The sequence below is a fragment of the Adiantum capillus-veneris genome, chromosome 26 (genome assembly GCF_014529385.1).
Source record: "Adiantum capillus-veneris isolate H3 chromosome 26, ASM1452938v2, whole genome shotgun sequence".
NCBI lineage: Eukaryota > Viridiplantae > Streptophyta > Polypodiopsida > Polypodiales > Pteridaceae > Adiantum > Adiantum capillus-veneris.
Window position 1 is genome coordinate 116,028,608 of NC_140956.1, and position 19,097 is coordinate 116,047,704.

General features: G+C 43.2%; 1 long non-coding RNA gene across 9 annotated transcripts in view; it reads right to left on the reverse strand.

Annotated features, from left to right (window-relative positions):
- Positions 1–19,097, reverse strand: part of LOC147424035 (uncharacterized) — a 60,973-nt gene that overhangs the window by 15,289 nt on the left and 26,587 nt on the right. For 3 of the 9 annotated variants that reach the window (XR_015186560.1, XR_015186566.1, XR_015186562.1), the window contains exon 2: positions 17,687–17,772. The exons of 1 other annotated variant lie outside the window; for it this stretch is intronic. This is a non-coding gene — a long non-coding RNA (uncharacterized LOC147424035). Of the gene's footprint in view, positions 1–15,059; positions 15,976–17,686; positions 17,773–19,097 lie in introns of those variants that run through there. 5 more of the 9 variants (XR_015186561.1, XR_015186567.1, XR_015186563.1 and 2 more) reach the window with 3 other exon arrangements.

Below are 19,097 nucleotides of genomic sequence, written 5' to 3' on the forward strand. Positions count from 1 at the left end.
GAGAGCGAGAGAGCAGGCGAGTCTCTTTTGCTTATGGGTTGCAGGATGCTTTGCATGGAGTGCAGAGTAGTGAGCTCGTTGTGCACACAGTTGGGGCACGACTTGAGCAGTCACACAGAGAGGTGACAGAGTCAGACATGCATGCTTTGCTAGTGACTGAGCAAAGCAGAGAGTCAGTTGTGCGAGATACTTCTATGCAGGATAGACAGGTAGAGCGGTCTTGCTCTAGTGAGTCACGACAGGAGGACGTTGTGCAAGAGTCTATGCATACGGAGTTAGAGCATGAGAGCTCTAGTGAGTCACAGCAGATTGAGTGGTCATGTTTGCAGTGGATGATTGCAGAGGAGGCTGAGACGTCAGCGATTATGCAATCATTCCTTTCTATGCTCGACAGTGAGCATGGAGATATAGTTGTGCAGGATATGTCTTCCAGCAGACACCTAAAGCAGTTGGTTTGCTCTAAGGTTGCACGACAGGTTGATGCGTCTTTTGCGGACAGTCAGGAGATGCATGTGGCTGACACGCCTTGTCAGTCAGAGATGCCTATTGCCAGGGATATATATGTTGATGCATGCTCCATAGAGCTAGCAGGGCCCGCTAGCATTGCATCGGCATTCGGTGGTCTCATGTATGAGATGTTGATCTTGAGACCGGATATCGTAGCTGCAGTGGGAGCATTTGCAGTTGGGGTTGTCACTCGTTTGTTGACTGATGATGGCATAGTGCACGAGGGAGATATGTAGGTATTGCATACATACTTGCAGTACGTGTGTGGTACGTCTGGTGGTGTATGGACTTACACGGGAGCAGGACAGCCGGATGCACACGATCACAACCAGCCAGTGGGCATCGGTTGAGAGCGGTTTTCTCTCACCTTTTGTAGTCTTTAGACTAGGTTCTCTTGCTTGAAGGCACAGTCGCCTTTAAGCGGGAGGTTGTTGGGGTATAGGCGCATGTGCCTTGCCCGGCCGCCCAGAGTCTAGGCGCCCACTGACTTGTATACCTTATACATAGCATAAGTGTATAGAGGGCTACTCACTCTTTGAGTCTCCCCACCCACATCGTGTGTGTCTCCTTCTCTCTCTCTCTCACTCTCCGTCTGTGGTGCTCCCCGATCCCCTTCATCAATTTGGCTTAATCGACTAGTAACAGATTTGGGAATCAAAGAAGAGATGCTTGTGTTATATTGTGATAGTCAAAGTGCTATACAATTGGCTCGCAATCCAGTTTATCACTCAAAGACAAAGCATGTGGATGTGAAGTATCATTTCATCAGGGAAATGCTCGAGGATAAGCAACTTCAGCTTGTCAAAGTTCACACCACAGAAAATCCTGCTGATCTACTTACAAAAGGACTTCCCTCAGAGAGCTTTGCGCATTTTCGCAAGCAGTTAGGTGTAGGGTAGTACACCACTTCTCTACATCTCTTGTATATTAGCTTGTATAGTAGCTTCTCTCACACTTAAAGTACCACATTGGTCTTTAAGTGGGAGGTTGTTGGGGTATAAAGCCCAATGTGGTCGCCCAGTTAAGTGGGCGGGCCGCCAGGTATGTACACATATTCTTTTGTTAAAACCTAATAAGAACTCACTATGCTCTACACATTACAGTAGAGCGAGTTCACCATATCGTCGTGCTCTTCTTCTCGCGCACTCTCTCGCGTCGCACTTCCGCTCGTACTCCTTCAGTAGGCACATGCACAGTACGGACGCCAGGACCTGTCGCCGGCAACCTTGTCGTCTTCGTGCCATAGACGACTCTTCTTCGCCTGGTCTTCTACTTTCCCTTTCTGCTCCCCCTCCCCCCCCCCTTTTTGGGGAGGATTGAGCCATGGCACTGCATGAAGCCTTGAAGAATGGCCTCGTCTCAGCCCTGCCGAATCCTAACCCCAACCCTGCCAGTGGTTCTCAAGCTGTGCAAGTCTCCACACAGTGGCTTCATGCCTCACTCCTTCAAAACAGACCTTACCTTGTCTCTTAAATGCCCTCAACCTTCCCCTCTGCCACAGGCAATGCAAGCATTGGTAACGCCCCCCACCAACTCTCGTACGCTCATGTAACTAGACTACCTCAGCAAAATACTGTTGTGCATGCGCCTATCAATGTCTTTGATCCTCCCAAATTTTTTTGCTGCTCCTCCCAAGTTTTCTAAACTTTCTGAAAAATTAAATATGCAACAATGTGAAATGCATCACATTCCCCCTTTGCATGAGAGTTAAACTATTAGGCCGGAGCCTGTTCAACAAGAAGGTTCCCCCAACCCATTTTTTGGTGAAGACGCCCCTGAAATAGGTGATCCTATCAGTAATGAAGCTTTTGTCACTATTCCTGCTAAAGACCTTGAGCTCTGGCACACTTAGCTCCATCAACGTGTTGTTATTGGTCTCTGCCATGGTGCCCGCCCCCCTCTTAAATCCCTTAAGAGTTGGATTTCACAACAATGGACCAACAACAACCTAAATGTCACCCAGGTACAGTATCTGCCGAACAACTACTACCTTTTCTTCTTTTCAGACTCCAACTCAGCGCTCTTCAAGTTGTAGGGCATGGCCAATGGTTGATTCGAAACACTATTATGTCAGTTTTCAATTGGATTCCTGATTTTAAGCCTAGAGGACCCAAACCTTCTAAAGTTCGTGTATGGGTAGACTTCCCAAACCTGCCCTTTGAATTTTATCCTTGGCTGGAAGACATTGGAGGATGGTTAGGTAAAGTGCTTGGGCAGAGAGCTAGAGGTAATATAAACCCTAAATGGGATCCTCAACTTCTTATTGAAATCGACATAAGCAATGATTGAAATTTGAAATTCCCATTAGAGACTCATTGGGAAAATCCTTACATGTCCAAAAGGCTGCTTACAAAATTTGCCCAATGCCTGTTTTCATTGACTTAAACAAGGTCATTTTATAAAAGATTGTCCTAATCTTAAACCTGTTGCCCAAGACTCTACCCCAAAGGACACGGAAGGAGGATTTCAACCTGTTGCCAAGAAAAACTCAGCTAAAGGAGGGAAAAATAATAGGGCCAACCAGCCAAGAAACAAAAACTCACATTAGGAGATTTCGGAGGTCATTTGGAGTGCCTTCTAAGAAAAATAGAATTTTGACTCTCTCTTTAGAAAATAGGTGTGGTAAAAGCAATTGGAATAACCATTCAAAAAGTGTACTTACAAGTAGATTTTTGCCACAGCGTTATAACGGCTATGATGATTGAAGAATAAACGTTTTCAGTTGCATTTAATGAACGTCGTAGAATTGGAGGGAGTTTCTTGTACGTGGAATGTATGACTAAAGGAAAAAAGACGTATCCTTCCAAACCTGCTCTCTCCTTACTCTCTCACTGTTTGTGCGCTGACCTCAAAGAAATCCTCCCTTTCTTGCACTGTTGCATACATGGCTTCTTCTTCCACCCCCACAAATGTCCTCCTTAAAAGACCCCTCTATCATCTACACATTGACCTAGATCCCCAATATACGCCACTGTGTAAGCGAGGCAAAACTAACATCAAAGTAACACCGATCATGACAAAGAGACTCAGAGCAGAGGGAGCAAAACACTTAGATATTTGGACAAAAGGCTCACTCTATCCATTGAATCCCATGACCAATGCTTTCACTACATTTGCAAATCCCACTAACTTATTGACCTTTGCAGGAAATGGAGAGAATGGATTGCTTGGCTACTGTAAAGCTCTAAACAACCAATCAGAAACTTATAAAGACATGGCGAAGCACCAAGCAGATGAGATTCAGAGACTTTCTAACTTGCATTATGAGAACCAAAAGACTGTAATGCAACGCACACAAGAATCATAGGTCTTGCGAACAAAGGTACGGACATTACGAAACAAAGAGACAACGTTAGGCGCTCGTGTGCGAAAGAAGAAACTACGGAATCTTGAAACATTGAAGGTAGGCTCTAGCGGCCTTAAGAAAAGAATCCAAGCATTGAGGTAAGCATTGTAAACTGTCTAATTAATTTAAACCAATGTAAGTTTTTGCTTATATTAGTTATGCTTTCTTTGTAGAGATTCTATCTATCCAGACAAAGAAAACATAGATCCGAAGGCCAATGTAGGAAAGCAGTTAAAGCCATTGATAACTAGTGGTCTTGCAAAGGATATAATGCATGACAAAAAGTTTAAGGTTTTGCAACGGGATGTCGTTGACACATTCATTTCAAAGAATGCAGTGCCTGCCAAGCAAATACAGGTACATTGGACTCCCTTGGCGTTAGTAAAAAAGGTTACTCAGCTATTCAACAGTCTGTCTCTTCCATGTTTGTGAAGAAGGAAAAAAAGTCTAAGCTTTTACCAATAGCTGCAAGTGTTTGGAGGGAAAGACTCCAGCTCAATAATGAACAGACCGACTTCATTGGATGTCCATTTCATATTCAAGATATTTATAGCTCACAGGGAACTACTGTCACTTATGAATATCTTCATGAACCTGACTTCGTTGCAAACTAGAATGGTAGAGCTCTACAAATCACATTCGAAGAGACAGGTGGCGTTCTACATTTTGTTTTGAATCTAGATGAGTGTGAGATTCTTAAAGAGAAGAAGTTAGAGCGAGTTACAATCACATTAATGAATAGGGCTCTTTCCAAATGTCTCACTGATGATCCTTCATACTTCAGTGTTCAATCAGAAACAAACATATGGTGACTTGATGCATTTCAAGTAATCCACTTATTTACAATTTTGCAACTCTAGCAAGCCCTCTATTGCACCTAAATTTTAGATTTATTTTTCGTATCTCATTAGGATTAATCTTGCAGGTAAAGAAAGAAGACCGTGACATTTTATTTTGGGTGTTCCATCAAACCCCTATTCCAGATATCATTGATAGACAAATGAATCGAAGAGAGGTACTGGCTGTAGATGGGCGAGGAGACTTTCAAGTTCAAATGGCATCTTGCAGGTGACTCCAAAACAATGAAGTGTATGTATAATTGTGGAATAGGTGCCATGGCAAAGTCTCCATGCTTGTATTGCATGGAGCCTGCAGAGGTGATGGACCCAAAGTGGTGGAGAAAGGCTCCTACTCATCACAATCAAGACTCTAACTTCCGACTAGTTCTGGATATACTCTTGCTAATGTCCATATTTGTATAATGCATGGTCTTTGCCGAATTGTAGAGAAGTTCGTATATCTGTACATTAGGTTTGTTTGGAAAATCAAAAAGTCAGCTAAACGACAGATCGCTCTAGAGGCTTTGGAACTAGTTTTCTCAGATATTGGTCTACATGGGGGCAATGTGAAAATCTAGCAGGACGAAAAAAGGTCAACCAATGAGAAAGATGTACCATGCAAACCATCCATAGGTGGGGTCAAGGCACGACGTTTTCTATCTAAACCTCAAGGTATGAAAGATGTGAAGCTAACAAAGCGAGAGAGTGTATATCACTCTTCCTGAGTATATGTACTCGAAAAATGTCACGTGACACATCTAACCCTATGTGCACGTGGACAAGCTACTTCACGACATGGGTTCAGTTCAGTCAGTCAGTCTAGAATAGGAAGTGATCTGGCACTTTTGTGAGTCTGTTCGCAGACCGTGCATATACAGGCACTTAGAATAGATGCATATCCTCTGGTTGCATACAGCATGATCATCAGATTTCCATCAGAACCCATCAAGAACATTTTTACAGTGCATAGACCTATTTTCCCTATTTTTTACAATTTTCACTTATTATTTTTAAGTGACTTTTGTTGGGAACTAGGTAGAGCAAATTTCATAAGTTTGTATATATAGAAACCTAGCACTAGCACTTTCTGGCAGAAGAGGCAGCAGGAGCACTGTCACCAGCCAATGGCAATTCCATTTTTGTTTATTTTCTCTTTCTTTGGGGAATTTCGTTTGTTTTACCTTTTGGAAACACCCCTCTGGAAATCTAACTGCCCTGCATTGCATAGCCAGTGTGAAACTGTTCAGAGAGAGTCCAGGCCTGAGGGCTAAAGAGCACTAAGGTTGGACAAGGACTATGGTTAGCCAAAGTGGGGTCATTGGCCAGCCAAAGCGGAATCCTTTGCTACATAGGCTACATTTCAGTTCTGGGTGTGGCTGCAGTGTACAAAGAGGGCCAAATGACCTAGAAGAATGTAATGGCAGAAACTCCTAAATTTTAGGGACTGCTATTTTTGGACGGCAAAATGTCTTCGCGTCATTATGTGCAGTTTGACATGGGGATCATTTTGTTACTCTGTGGCCAAGTCAACAGAGGCTGCAGGTGAGATATTTTTAGACCCGAGGGTCTAAAGCGGGAAAATGCACAAATGAGTGACACTTGGCACTCTGAGGCCAGTTTACTACTTAAAGAGAAGGCAAAAACGTGATTTTCAGCCGTGAGCTCGTTTTTGAGTGCTGTCACAAGTGGGAGAGCTTCAATGGAGTGTTGGCTTACCCTCTTATGTACAGTGAGGTGCAGGATGTCATGACCTGCACACCTCTCACTGCGCTCTCTCTCCCCTATTCTTTATGGTTATGCCCCTCTAGTGGGCTTTTCAATTGACCAATGTACAGTTGTGTGGGTTCATGCGCGATTGCCGAGGCAAGAGCCTCTTGCACAGGTACTGGATTAGCTAGCGGCTAATCCCCCGCAGGTATAGGTGATTCGGAGAGGTTTCACGTGCGAAATCTCGGTCGATTCAAAGGGCAAGTAGCCCTACAGGTGCGGGAGCTCGAGGACTTGCTACGGATGCGACCGGCACGCAAAACGGAGCCCGAAACAGTGAATTACAGCCTGCTGTGTATCTTTGCAGGTTTAGGGTTTTGGCCCTAAACGGACCCTAATACCCCCAGGAGGTTCGGGGACGCAAGGGGACCACTGTACAGGTGATCTGGCGCATTTTCGGGGCAGAAAACAGAGAATTCAGCGTGCTGCAGATTCTCGCCAGGTTTTGCAAAGTGTCCGTATGCATCGGGAAAGTCATCCAATGCGTGGGAATACTGACTGTGAAGGGTCCTAGTAAAGTTATGCTGCCGAAATCAGGCCAGAACAGTTGAAATTCAGCCAAGATTGTGCGGGGCAGCTTGTAGGAAACCACAGCTTTTATTCCCTCTGTTAAAGAATAAAGAAATACCGAAAGGGGCGCCTAATTTAGGGGCCAGTCTGGTGTCGGTCTTCTCATACAGGTGCAATCTAGCAGCCTGTATCTCTTTCCCCTTTGTTGTGTCTTAAAAGTACAGGTAAAGTGGGCGACAAATTAAATGGGTGAAAGCAAATAAAGTTTAAGTCTAAGGTCTACCGCCCTTTTTGAAGTTAACAGGCCGGTTACACGGTTCCATCGAAGGGATTAAATCACTTTTTCCTCAAAAAGTGAGCCTTGGTCAGTTTGGGTTAAAGACACAGAGAGAGTTTGGGATGACCTTGAAAACACAGAGAGTTTGAAAGTAGATCGAGTGGATTTACAGGTCAGAAAGGCTACGAGAATCTTTCTTTGGATACAGGTGAGAAAGGCTCCGAGTCTTTCTTTGGATTTACAGGTGAGAAAGGCTACGAGTCTTTCTTTGGATATAGGATGGATGGCAACAAGGAAGAGGGTTTCTCTTCAGAGGATAGACAGCCTATTCCAACTGCACATGAAATTGGCGAGAGTTCAGGCCAAGCAGAGAAAGCTTTGCAGGTTGTTACTGCTGTGACCATGTTCAAGCAATTGATGGTGGAGAATCCAAGATTTATGGAGTTCATACAATCTTCATCAATAGCACATCAAGTTCAAGGAAGTTTTGGCATGCCAGGAACAGTGTTTAGGGGTATGCAAGGCATGGTGCCCAACCCCATATATGCAAACATTGGTTTGCACCCAGGATTTCAGGGCACACAAGGTCAGTTTGGGGTGTCACAAGGCAACTTGGGTATGGCTGGTTTTTCAATCCCATCAGTGAATATGACACCTGGACATCAACATGTTACTGGCCAGGGAGTACAGATGGCTCCCACAGGTGTACCCATTATGCAAACTGTCTCTTTTGACAATTTGGAGTCAATGGATAAGCTAAAGCCATACAAAGAAGATGATCAGTGAGTCCATTGACACATTCAATGGCTTTGATGAGAGGACAAAGGTTTTCTCTTTCCTCGAACAGTTTGACAAAGCATTTGTTGGAAGGAGCATTTAAAGTCAGGAAAGCTGCCACTTTTCTGAAGAAAAAAAAAATGCAAGTCAGTGGTGGAATACACTGTTGTTACAAGGACAGACTCCTTCCACTTGGAATGATTTCATATAGGTACCGAATTAGCTAAAGGCTAATTCAAAACAGGTACAGGATGATTTAACAAGATTTCTTGCGAGAAATCTCGTGTAAATCTAAGGGCAAGTAGTTCTACTAATGCAGAAGATCAAAGGCGACGAATTGGTACGATTGGCACGTAAAACAGAGCCCGAAAGAAGAAAATACAGCTTGCTGTATTTTTCTGCAGATTTAGGGTTTTGACCCAATTTGATGTCTTTTTGTCCCAAGAGCTTCGGGGAAGCTAGAGGACAGTAATACAAGTGATCTGGAGCATTTTAGGAGCTAAAAACAGAGAATTCAGCGTGCTGAATTTCCAGGACAGGTTTGCAAAAGTGGTCTATTATGCGTGGATAATCAATTGGATATGTGGATTTTTGGTTGTGAAGGTTTCTACTACAGTTATGCTGCCAAAATTGGGTCAAAAAGAGAATTCTTAGCCCAATAAAAGTGACAGCATAAGGGTAGATCACAGGTTAATCTCCAAAGATCAAGATGAAGAGCAGAGAAAGATTGTTTTTAATGCTCAGTATGCAAATCAGTGATATTGCATAAAGGCTGAAATTGCCTGAGAGTTGGAAGATTCACAATGCGTTTCACGTGAGTCTTCTCAAACCCTATGTGGGTGATGTGCCAAAAGATATGCCAGCTGAAAATCAGCCGGAAGTCGAGGAACTTGACGAGATCTTGGTCCCGGAACAGATTTTGGCACATAAAGAAAGAAAAGAAAAGGCAAGGTTGCAAGGTGCTGTTTGGTAAAGTTCAAAAGCTATCACCTCTGGATGTCAAGTGGATGGAAAAAAGTGAACTTGCAGAGTCACTAAAAGTATGGGAACTTAAAACCTTGGTTTGCAACCTACCTTGATCCCTTGAGATTCAGAGCTACATGGATTGTCAGTGTGACAATGGCTTCTAAAAGAAATGATGTACATGTTACTTACACTGAGCTCAAATGAAGTGCATGTTACATGAATGTTAGAGCTATACAGATTGTCAGTTTGGCAATTGCTCTTATGGAATGTCCAAAAGTTTGGTTAGTGCTATAGAAGTGAGTATTTCTTGTCAGTTTGTCAAGGATACAGTAATTGCTTCTATTAAAGGGTACATGTGTAACTGCATTCTTAAACTGTCGGTTTGGGTATGCTCGAAAGTGTTACTGGATCCAACGTGTACTAAAAGACAGTGGCAAAATGCGTCGCTACCATTTTGTCATTGGAAAGTTAATGACTCAAAGCAATGGCAGAGTGCGAAGCTACCACTATGTCATTGGGACAGGGTTCACGCGCACGCAATACATGTGTCGACGAGGTGTTGAATACACCAGGGTTGACTGTGACCATGTACGACATAGGTGCAAACGAGGACATTTGAGATTTCAAGAGGAGGGTATGTCACCGGCCAGTGGCAATTCCATTTTTGTTTATTTTCTCTTTCTTTGGGAAATTTCGTTTGTTTTACCCTTTGGAAACACCCCTCTGGAAATCTAACTGCCCTGCATTGCATAGCCAGTGTGGAACTGTTCAGAGAGAGTCCAGGCCTGAGGGCTAAAGAGCACTAAGGTTGGACAAGGACTATGGTTAGCCAAAGTGGGGTCATTGGCCAGCCAAAGCGGAATCCTTTGCTACATAGGCTACATTTCAGTTCTGGGTGTGGCTGCAGTGTACAAAGAGGGCCAGATGACCTAGAAGAATGTAATGGCAGAAACTCCTAAATTTTAGGGACTGCTATTTTTGGACGGCAAAATGTCTTCGCGTCATTACGTACAGTTTGACATGGAGATCATTTTGTTACTCTGTGGCCAAGTCAACAGAGGCTGCAGGTGAGATATTTTTAGACCCGAGGGTCTAAAGCGGGAAAATGCACAAATGAGTGACACTTGGCACTCTGAGGCCAGTTTACTACTTAAAGAGAAGGCAAAAACGTGATTTTCAGCCGTGAGCTCGTTTTTGAGTGCTGTCACAGGTGGGAGAGCTTCAATGGAGTGTTAGCTTACCCTCTATGTACAGTGAGGTGCAGGATGTCATGACCTGCACACCTCTCACTGCTCTCTCTCTCCTCTATTCTTTATGGTTATGCCCCTCTAGTGGGCTTTTCAATTGACCAATGTACAGTTGTGTGGGTTCATGCGCGATTTTCGAGGCAAGAGCCTCTTGCACATGTACTGGATTAGCTAGCGGCTAATCCCCCGTAGGTACAGGTGATTCGGAGAGGTTTCACGTGCAAAATCTCGTCCGATTCAAAGGGCAAGTAGCCCTATAGGTGCGGGAGCTCGAGGACTTGCTACGGATGCGACCGGCACGCAAAACGAAGCCCGAAACAGTGAATTACAGTCTACTGTGTATTTTTGCAGGTTTAGGGTTTTGGCCCTAAACGGACCCTAATACCCCAGGAGGTTCGAGGACGCAAGGGGACCACTGTACAGGTGATCTGGCGCATTTTCGGGGCAGAAAACAGAGAATACAGAGTGCTGCAGATTCTCACCAGGTTTTGCAAAGTGTCCGTATGCATCGGGAAAGTCATCCAATGCGTGGGAATACTGACTGTGAAGGCTCCTAGTAAAGTTATGTTGCCGAAATCAGGCCAGAACAGTTGAAATTCAGCCAAGATTGTGCGGGGCAGCTTATAGGGAACCACAGCTTTTATTCCCTCTATTAAAGAATAAAGAAATACCGAAAGGGGCGCCTAATTTAGGGGCCAGTCTGGTGTCGGTCTTCTCATACAGGTGCAATCTAGCAGCCTGTATCTCTTTCCCCTTTGTTGTGTCTTGAAAGTACAGGTAAAGTGGGCGACAAATTAAATGGGTGAAAGCAAATAAAGTTTAAGTCTAAGGTCTACCGCCCTTTTTGAAGTTAACAGGCCGGTTACAAGCACCTTGCTCAACAGGCAATTTCGCAGCAAGACCAACACCTGCAGTAGACCTAGAATTTCAACCATTTGAGAACCTAGCGTTTTGGCATCAGATCAGCCAGCGTTTTTGCAATTGCAGATTCTTGGCGACACCAAGACCAGCAGATCCTCTAGCGTTAGCAAATTCCCTCGCAGGATAGAATTCAGCCTAGCGTTTTTGGAGCAGAATACAGATTCAGCCCTAGCATGTTTGGTTGCAAATTAGCCCTTGCCGTTTAGCAGTTCCATCGCGACACATCCAACAAGAACACCAGCGTTTTCAGTTTTCAGCAGTCAGTTACCGCAGAAGAAATCCCGAACCTCGCAGATCTCACCTTCTCGCAGCAGATCCTCGCCGCACGGTGAGATTCATCAAGGTTCAGTTTCAGCGCGAAAAACGACGCGCGTCGTCATCGACATCGTCACCGACATAGAGTCAGAATTCAGCAGATAAAGATTTGCAGATTTCAGGCCTTAGTATTTTCAGATTTCAACCCGTCTCGTCGTCGTCCTCATCATCGTCGGCAAGTCCAAGCATTGTAGAGATTTGTGCAATCAATAGTAGACCGCTCTCGCCATAGAGAGTGGGGCCTTCGGAGGAGGGTTTTGACAACATTCTGGTGTCATATTCTTCTCTCTCTATCTCTCAGTCTCATGTACCTTCATTCACAGTGTTTATTCAGTTTGTTTGTGATCACTTGCACTCTCTCATTAAAGAACAGAAGGCTCTCCCTTCCCTAAGTAAAAGGAACCTTGAGCAAAGTTCGGAGCACTCATCTTGAGCAAAGTTCAACATTCACTTCCGTTGCACCTTACATTGGTATCAGAGCTTTGGCTGTATTCTGTATCACTCAAGGAAAGAACCAAAAGAACCACATAAATTTTTTTTGCTTGTTGCGGTCACACGTAACCCAAGTCTTCTTGGGCGTGTCGATTCCTAATCGTGTTTTTGAAGAGTGACAGGAAACCCAAGAAAGAAGGGCTTGTCCAACCTCTCCTTGTGCCTCTTTTCACTCATTGAGAGCGGACCGTACACTTAGCGGCCGGGCAATCGACGTGAGGTGGGAAAAAGCAACCTTGGTGTGAGCGCAAGGCTGCCAAAGGGTGCGCCGCGGAAAAGAGCAGAACTCGGGTGAAGAGAAGATCCTTCTCTAACACAGATTGCAAGCTAAAGAAGACCCTCAAGAACCTCAAGAACCCAAGACCCTCAAGAACAAAAGACCCACAAGAACCTAAGTTCCTCGTGAACTTAAGAACCCAAGACTTCAATGGATGGTCATCACTCGAAGCGGAATGGATACTTCGCTTGGAGGTGGTGAGCATGGGAGTGGCGAAGAAGAGTTTTCCCCACCAGGAGGTTTTTCCGACCCTCCCCCTTCCCCATCTACGCCAAGGATTGCACTAACTCCTATGGAGGCTTTGGAGCAGATGTTTATGGACAGGAAGTTAGACCGCGAAGCAAGGAGGTTAGAACACAAAGACAGAAAAGCAGAAATATAGCGTGAACACGAAGAAAGAATGGCAGCGTGAACACGAAGAAAGAATGGCAACCATGGAGCATGAGCACAACGAAAGGAAAGCCGCCTTGTTCCGATTCTTTTCTCCAGTGCAGGCACAGCTGGAAGAAATTCGGGAAAAGGAAACTCGATGTCTCTTCTTCTCCAAAGCATGACACACAGGAATTACATGATTTGCATAATGATTTGAATGATAATGACAAGCATGATGGATTGCATGATAATGATGAGCATGATGATTTGCCTAATCAAGATGTGATTTCTCACAAGCCTGATGATTTGCATGAAGATGATGTGATTGTTCACAAGGATGATGGGTTAGTGGATGCTTTTTCTAGTGAAGCTAAACTCATTGCAGATTCAATCAATCACGAAGAACCGATCTTGGCTCTCAGGTCGAGGACCAAAGAACCCTCACAGGAAATATTATGTGTTCGAATGACTAGTCAGCACGCATTGTTCGAGTGTTCCATTCGTGATCGTTTTCTGTATTTTAGTCAGTGTCTTTATGTGATCCCTTTTCCTAGGCATGACATAATGTTCGTTGAGCACGATTCACTCATGAATGAGCACGGATGTATGCAGATTATTCATGAAAAGATCATTCAAGGAATTCACATTCCATGTCTCTTCCTTGGCATGACACAGTATCAAAAAGAGCACAAGAAAGATTGAGCATCAAGCATAGGCATTTCCATTGTGATTTGCCACAGTTGATTGATTTAGATCAGAAAGACGAGTTTGGATTCCATGTTTTGCATGTGTTTGATAAACGGTTTGGCACTCCGTCTCTTGTTTCATCTACATTACATGCATAGTCTTTTAGGAAGATTAGATTTTTTCCATTCACTTTACATGGAATGGTTATGTTCATGTTTTTGTGTTGGAAGTGGTTTCAGGAATTTTCAGCCTTGGAGATTCTTGAAGAAGGTAGACGCATGACTATCGACGAAGTTGAAGCATTGAAGGAGCTACAGAAGACTTTGTGTCGCTTTCGGCACGGCCCAAAGAAGCAAGCTTTGCAGACCTTTATGAAGTTCAAGTATCGCATGACCCACGCATCCGAGTGGGCCGGCGAAGAGTCCTTTGCAGGATTCCGGCAGTTGTTGGCGATCTCCCTCAACGCCATACAGTTCGGTACCAGTACCTCACTTTGAAAAGGAGGCGATGTCACGTGCCACATCTAACCCTATGTGCACGTGGATAAGCTACTTCACGACATGGATTCAGTTCAGTCAGTTAGTCTAGAATAGGAAGTGATCTGGCACTTTTGTGAGTCTGTTCGCAGACCGTGCATGTCTAGGCACTTAGAATAGATGCATATCCTCTGGTTGCACACAGCATGATCATCAGATTTCCATCAGAACCCATCAAGAGCATTTTTACAATGCATAGACTATTTTTGACATTTTTCACTTATTATTTTTAAGTGACTTTTGTTGGGAACTAGGTAGGGCAAATTTCATAAGTTTATATATATAGAAACCTAGCGCTAGCACTTTTTGGCAGAAGAGGGAGCAGGAGCACCTTGCTCAACAAGCAACTTCTTAGCAAGAGCAACACCCACAGTAGACCTAGCGTTTTTAGCCATCTGAGAACCCAGCATTTTTGCATCAGATCAGCCAGCGTTTTTGCAATTGCAGATTCTTGGCGACAGCAAGACCAGCAGATCCTCTACCGTTAGCAGATTCCCTCGCAGGACAGAATTCAGCCTAGCATTTTTGGAGCAAAATACAGATTCAGCCCTAGCGTTTTTGGTTGCAGATTAGCCCTTGGCGTTTTGCAGTTCCATCACGACAGATCCAACAAGAACACCGTTTTCAATTTTCAGCAGTCAATTACCGCAGAAGAAGTCCCGAACCTCGCAGATCTCACCTTTCCGCAGCAGATCCTCACCGCACGGTGAGATTCACCAAGGTTTACAGTTTCAGCCCGGAAAACACAGATTTCAACATCTGCGTTTCAGCACGTCGTCATCGACATCGTCACCGAATAGAGTCAGAATTCAGCAGATAAAGATTTGTAGATTTCAGCCCTTAGCATTTTCAGATTTCAGCGCATGTCGTCGTCGACATTGTTGCAAGTCCAAGCATTGTAGAGATTTGTGCAATCAATAGTAGACCGCTCTCACCATAGAGAGTGGGGCCTTCGGAGGAGGGTTTTGACAACATTCTGGTGTCGTATTCTTCTCTCTCTATCTCTCAGTCTCATGTACCTTCATTCACAGTGTTTATTCAGTTTGTTTGTGATCACTTGCACTCTCTCATTAAAGAACAGAAGGCTCTCCCTTCCCTAAGTAAAGGAACCTTGAGCACAGTTCGGAGCACTCATCTTGAGCAAAGTTCAACATTCACCTCCGCTGCACCTTACAAAAAAACTTCATTTAGCAGTGAAAGACCAAGAGCCAACAACTCATAATGCAAAGGGTGATGTGTGGCATTCCATTGACACGTTATTTCAAATGTGTGAGAATGATGATTGGTCGCAAGATAATCTCAACAAGTTTAAACAGAACCTTCAGCTACTGAAAAAATCCTTCAAGCAGCATGGACTGACACTCAAATCACTCATTACATGGTAAATTCAAAGCACCTCAAATAGTCAAAGTACTAAGTTTGTGTTTAAATTTCTAAATAAATTTCTTGTTTTACAACACATTATTTTTAATCATTTGCCATACTTCATCCAAAAGTATGGGAATCTAGGAATATGGAACACCCAAGGCTTGGAGAAGTCTCATTACATTGCTAGAAATGCCTACTTCAGACACACACAGCATGGAAGCTCTTGAAATAATGCAAACAGTCTGAAGGAGTTATTTCAGTGGTTTTATCGCAAAATCATTCACCGCATGCAACAAAAGCAAGTATTTGCCTCTTCAGTAACCGTACAGGCAATCAGACATTTGCAACTTCAAAAAAGAAAACGAGCAGACGCATTCAACAACTCAAGTGCTCTTGAAAGTCAAATGAGGTGGAGGGAGACAATGCAATATGCCAATCATCGGTGGAACAAGAGAATTAGAGTTCAGATGATCGGATGTACCATAAATACCTGTAGAATTAAATTCAATATGTACCACAACTATTTCAAACTTTTGATGATTTGCAAATATTGTTTGGAACCTCGCCCTTGTATCTGACCATTAAATGTTTGCCATACTCTTAAGAGTTCAGTAGGGTTTTCTTTCCCTAAAGATAATGCCATTGTTGTGTATGTGTAGTAATATGCTGCACGACCCTCAGTATATCCTGGCGAGTAACCAAAACATTCTCTCCCTAAAACCTTGTCGACGAGGATAACTTTGTCTGCATTTTGTAGCAGCATTGGACCACCTAAGAAGCGAGACCAAGTCAAACTTATCACCAGCACAAGAAGAAACTGCAAAATCTAAAAACCTTTCATCAATCACTATAGGATCTTCATAAAGAACTGGGGCTTTTTTTTTTGGGATTGTTGCAACACATTGGGCACTCTGCAAAGTAGGTGCTGAAAAATCCACCTCTCTCTTAAGTGAGTTCAGTAAAGTAAATTTTGGAGTAGAAGGGGTCTCCATTTCGACAGATGGATCAACCTCCAAACTCATGGCAGGCTCTGCACTAGATATATCAATGGGTTCTGTGAAGTCTATATTCCTCTTCATAGAAGCTTTTAAGAGCTCCGGAAGTCTTCTCGGAACGTTTCCTTGGCCAATGATGCGCTCGGGATCTATTTTCTGCCTCTTCCTCCTATGAGATCTTAATCTTGCCATTTATTTCATACTGAGAAATATAAGTTTCTTCAAACATAAATAAAAAGAAGAGCACTACATGATCATATAAGTTTTCAACAAACAATAGCTAGGTATCTCACAATTAGTTCCTACTGATCATATAGACATAAAAGATCATTTTAATGAACTCTAAGATAAAAATTCTCCTCATCTTGTGTATGCAAGACAGTAACTGGATATCTTACAACTAGATCCTACCTTAGCCTCAATCCAATTTTAAGATTATGCAAATAGCCCTATAATGTATCACAAACTGTGGACAATGGCGTGCGAATAACCTACACATATCTTATGAGAACTCCCCACGCGCTGTGATCTATATCCTCTAAACTCTAAGAAATATAATTATCTAGATCCTGAAAGGTGCCACCCTCCCCGTCCTTCCTTTGAGATTTACCCCTCCGCTTGCATGGCAGCACTATAACATGCAATTGGTTGTAAATACGTGGGGGGTGTGAGTAAGACATTAGCTCCATTACTTTTGAGCTTATGAAGGCCACATTACTCTTCTAATACTAGTCTTGATCATGGAAAGAATTTCAATTATTATCTTAATGTCCATCACCTCTATATCTATCGATATTTGACAATGCATTCTTGCATAGCCATATACATGGCTTCTAATTGAGGTCAGCAAGGGGATGTGTTGAGGTGATCAGACTAGTTGGTCTTGTTGTAGGCTCTGTATTCCAAGTTTTTGATCTTTGAGAGTGTACTCTTGGGGCAACATACAAAAATCCTCATAATTCATGCAAACAATAACACAAGATGATTAGCATATGTGCGTCTTTTGATGGTTTGTGTGAAGGGTCACTAAACTTTTGCCCTGCATAATGATTGATCAAATGCAAAATTGCACTATAGTTGTGAAGAGCAAAAGCCAAAGTTACCCTCATTCGGGCAAGGTAAGGCCTCCTACAATTTTCATGCTTGATCTAGAAACGACAATCGAAGGAAAGCACCAAAAGCAAGCAGTAATTAATAATCATATACATATTTATAATACAATACCTGCTTTTTATATAGTAATAGCTACCAAAACATCAAAGAATTTTATACTCTTAAAAAAAACCTTGTACACTTTAAAAAGTGGATCACGGTGCGTGGAGTACATAAACTAAACTCCACAAAACTACTGGCGCGCCGTGATCCACTTTCAATACTTTCTATGAATTTTGTTAGGTTCAATGTTAAATTGCCTTTCACATTTTGTAGCACAATTCCTAAACACAACTAAACTATTGACCAAATACGCATGAAGAGATTGCCTTTACCTTTCCCAGGACTAGACATTGCTCTTGGAATAGAGATTCAGGGCTGGGAACGTTGCTCTTGGTCTTCACACTTCTGATTCCTGCACCTTGAAGGAGACAGTGGTCTCTCTCTCTCTCTCTCTCTCTCTCTCTCTCTCTCTCTCTCTCTCTCTCTCTATGTCTGTATTTGCTTCAGCAAATGATTGCGCAGAAGTTTGTTGTTTTCTCTCCTCGTTGGTCCAGGAACGGGCTCAGGTAGTAGCTCTCCCCTTTACTAAGTTACTCTCTCTCTCTCTCTCTCTCTCTCTCTCTCTCTCTCTCTCTCTCTCTCTCTCTCTCTCTCTTCTTTTCATACAATAATAGACATTACCGTTAGCGTTATTCACGAAGCACGCCGAATTAATATTCTACACATGTTAGCAAAACATGCAATAAATGGCTTGTACGACCACAATAAAGATTTTTCTACGACCGAAAAATACGGGTACTATTTATGGTAACAAATGAACACTTGATTCATGATGAGAGAGAGAGAGAGAGAGAGAGATAGAGAGAGAAATAGAGAGAGAGAGAGACCTAACCAAAGAGAATTGCATCATCCGAGACGACCTTTGCAACCAAGGCGCACAGCTGATATTGCCAAAGACACGGAGTGAAGAGCTACTAAGGTCAAACAAACTCCTTCACGCGTTTTCAACCCATTGAAAGCGGCACTTAGGGGAATCCGCTTCGTATACTCATTTCAAACCGCTTTTATCTACCAAGAGAGGTATTATGACCTGACTAGCTTGTTGTTTAAAACTCTGCAAGAATTTAGACATAATGATAATGTAAGCTAAGCTAGTTTAGATTAGAATGGTATGGAAGATAGACATATAGATAGAGAGAAATAGTTACAGGAGATAAGACATTTGAAAAATAGAATTTTGCTAAGGATCACGGCGCGCTACAGTCGAAATAATCCTTTGAAAAGCCCTGACGCGCGCTGTGATCCACAATATCAAAAGCTTGTACAACGATATATTGTAAAAGCTTTTATTTGGTTATTTACTTTGTATTTGATACTTCCCAGAGTGTTTGTTGATATAGAAGAGAGAGAGAGAGAGAGAGAGAGAGAGAGAGAGAGAGAGAGAGAGTGTTTTTGAGTGTTTGTTGATTTGAAAGAGGAAGACACAGAGCGAGAGAGAGAGAGAGAGAGAGAGAATACAAGAGCCCGCGCACCGTGATCCACACAAAGAGAGAGAGAGAGAGAGAGAGAGAGAGAGAATACAAGAATTGGAACACAGCGTGCGATAGGCTATGTTCCCTTCTCAAATTTGAGCCCGCGCGCCGTGATCCACACAAAGAGAGAGAGAGAGAGAGAGAGAGAACGCCAATATTGGAACATGGCAGGCGATAGGCTATGATCGTTTCTTAGGTTTGGGCCCGCGTG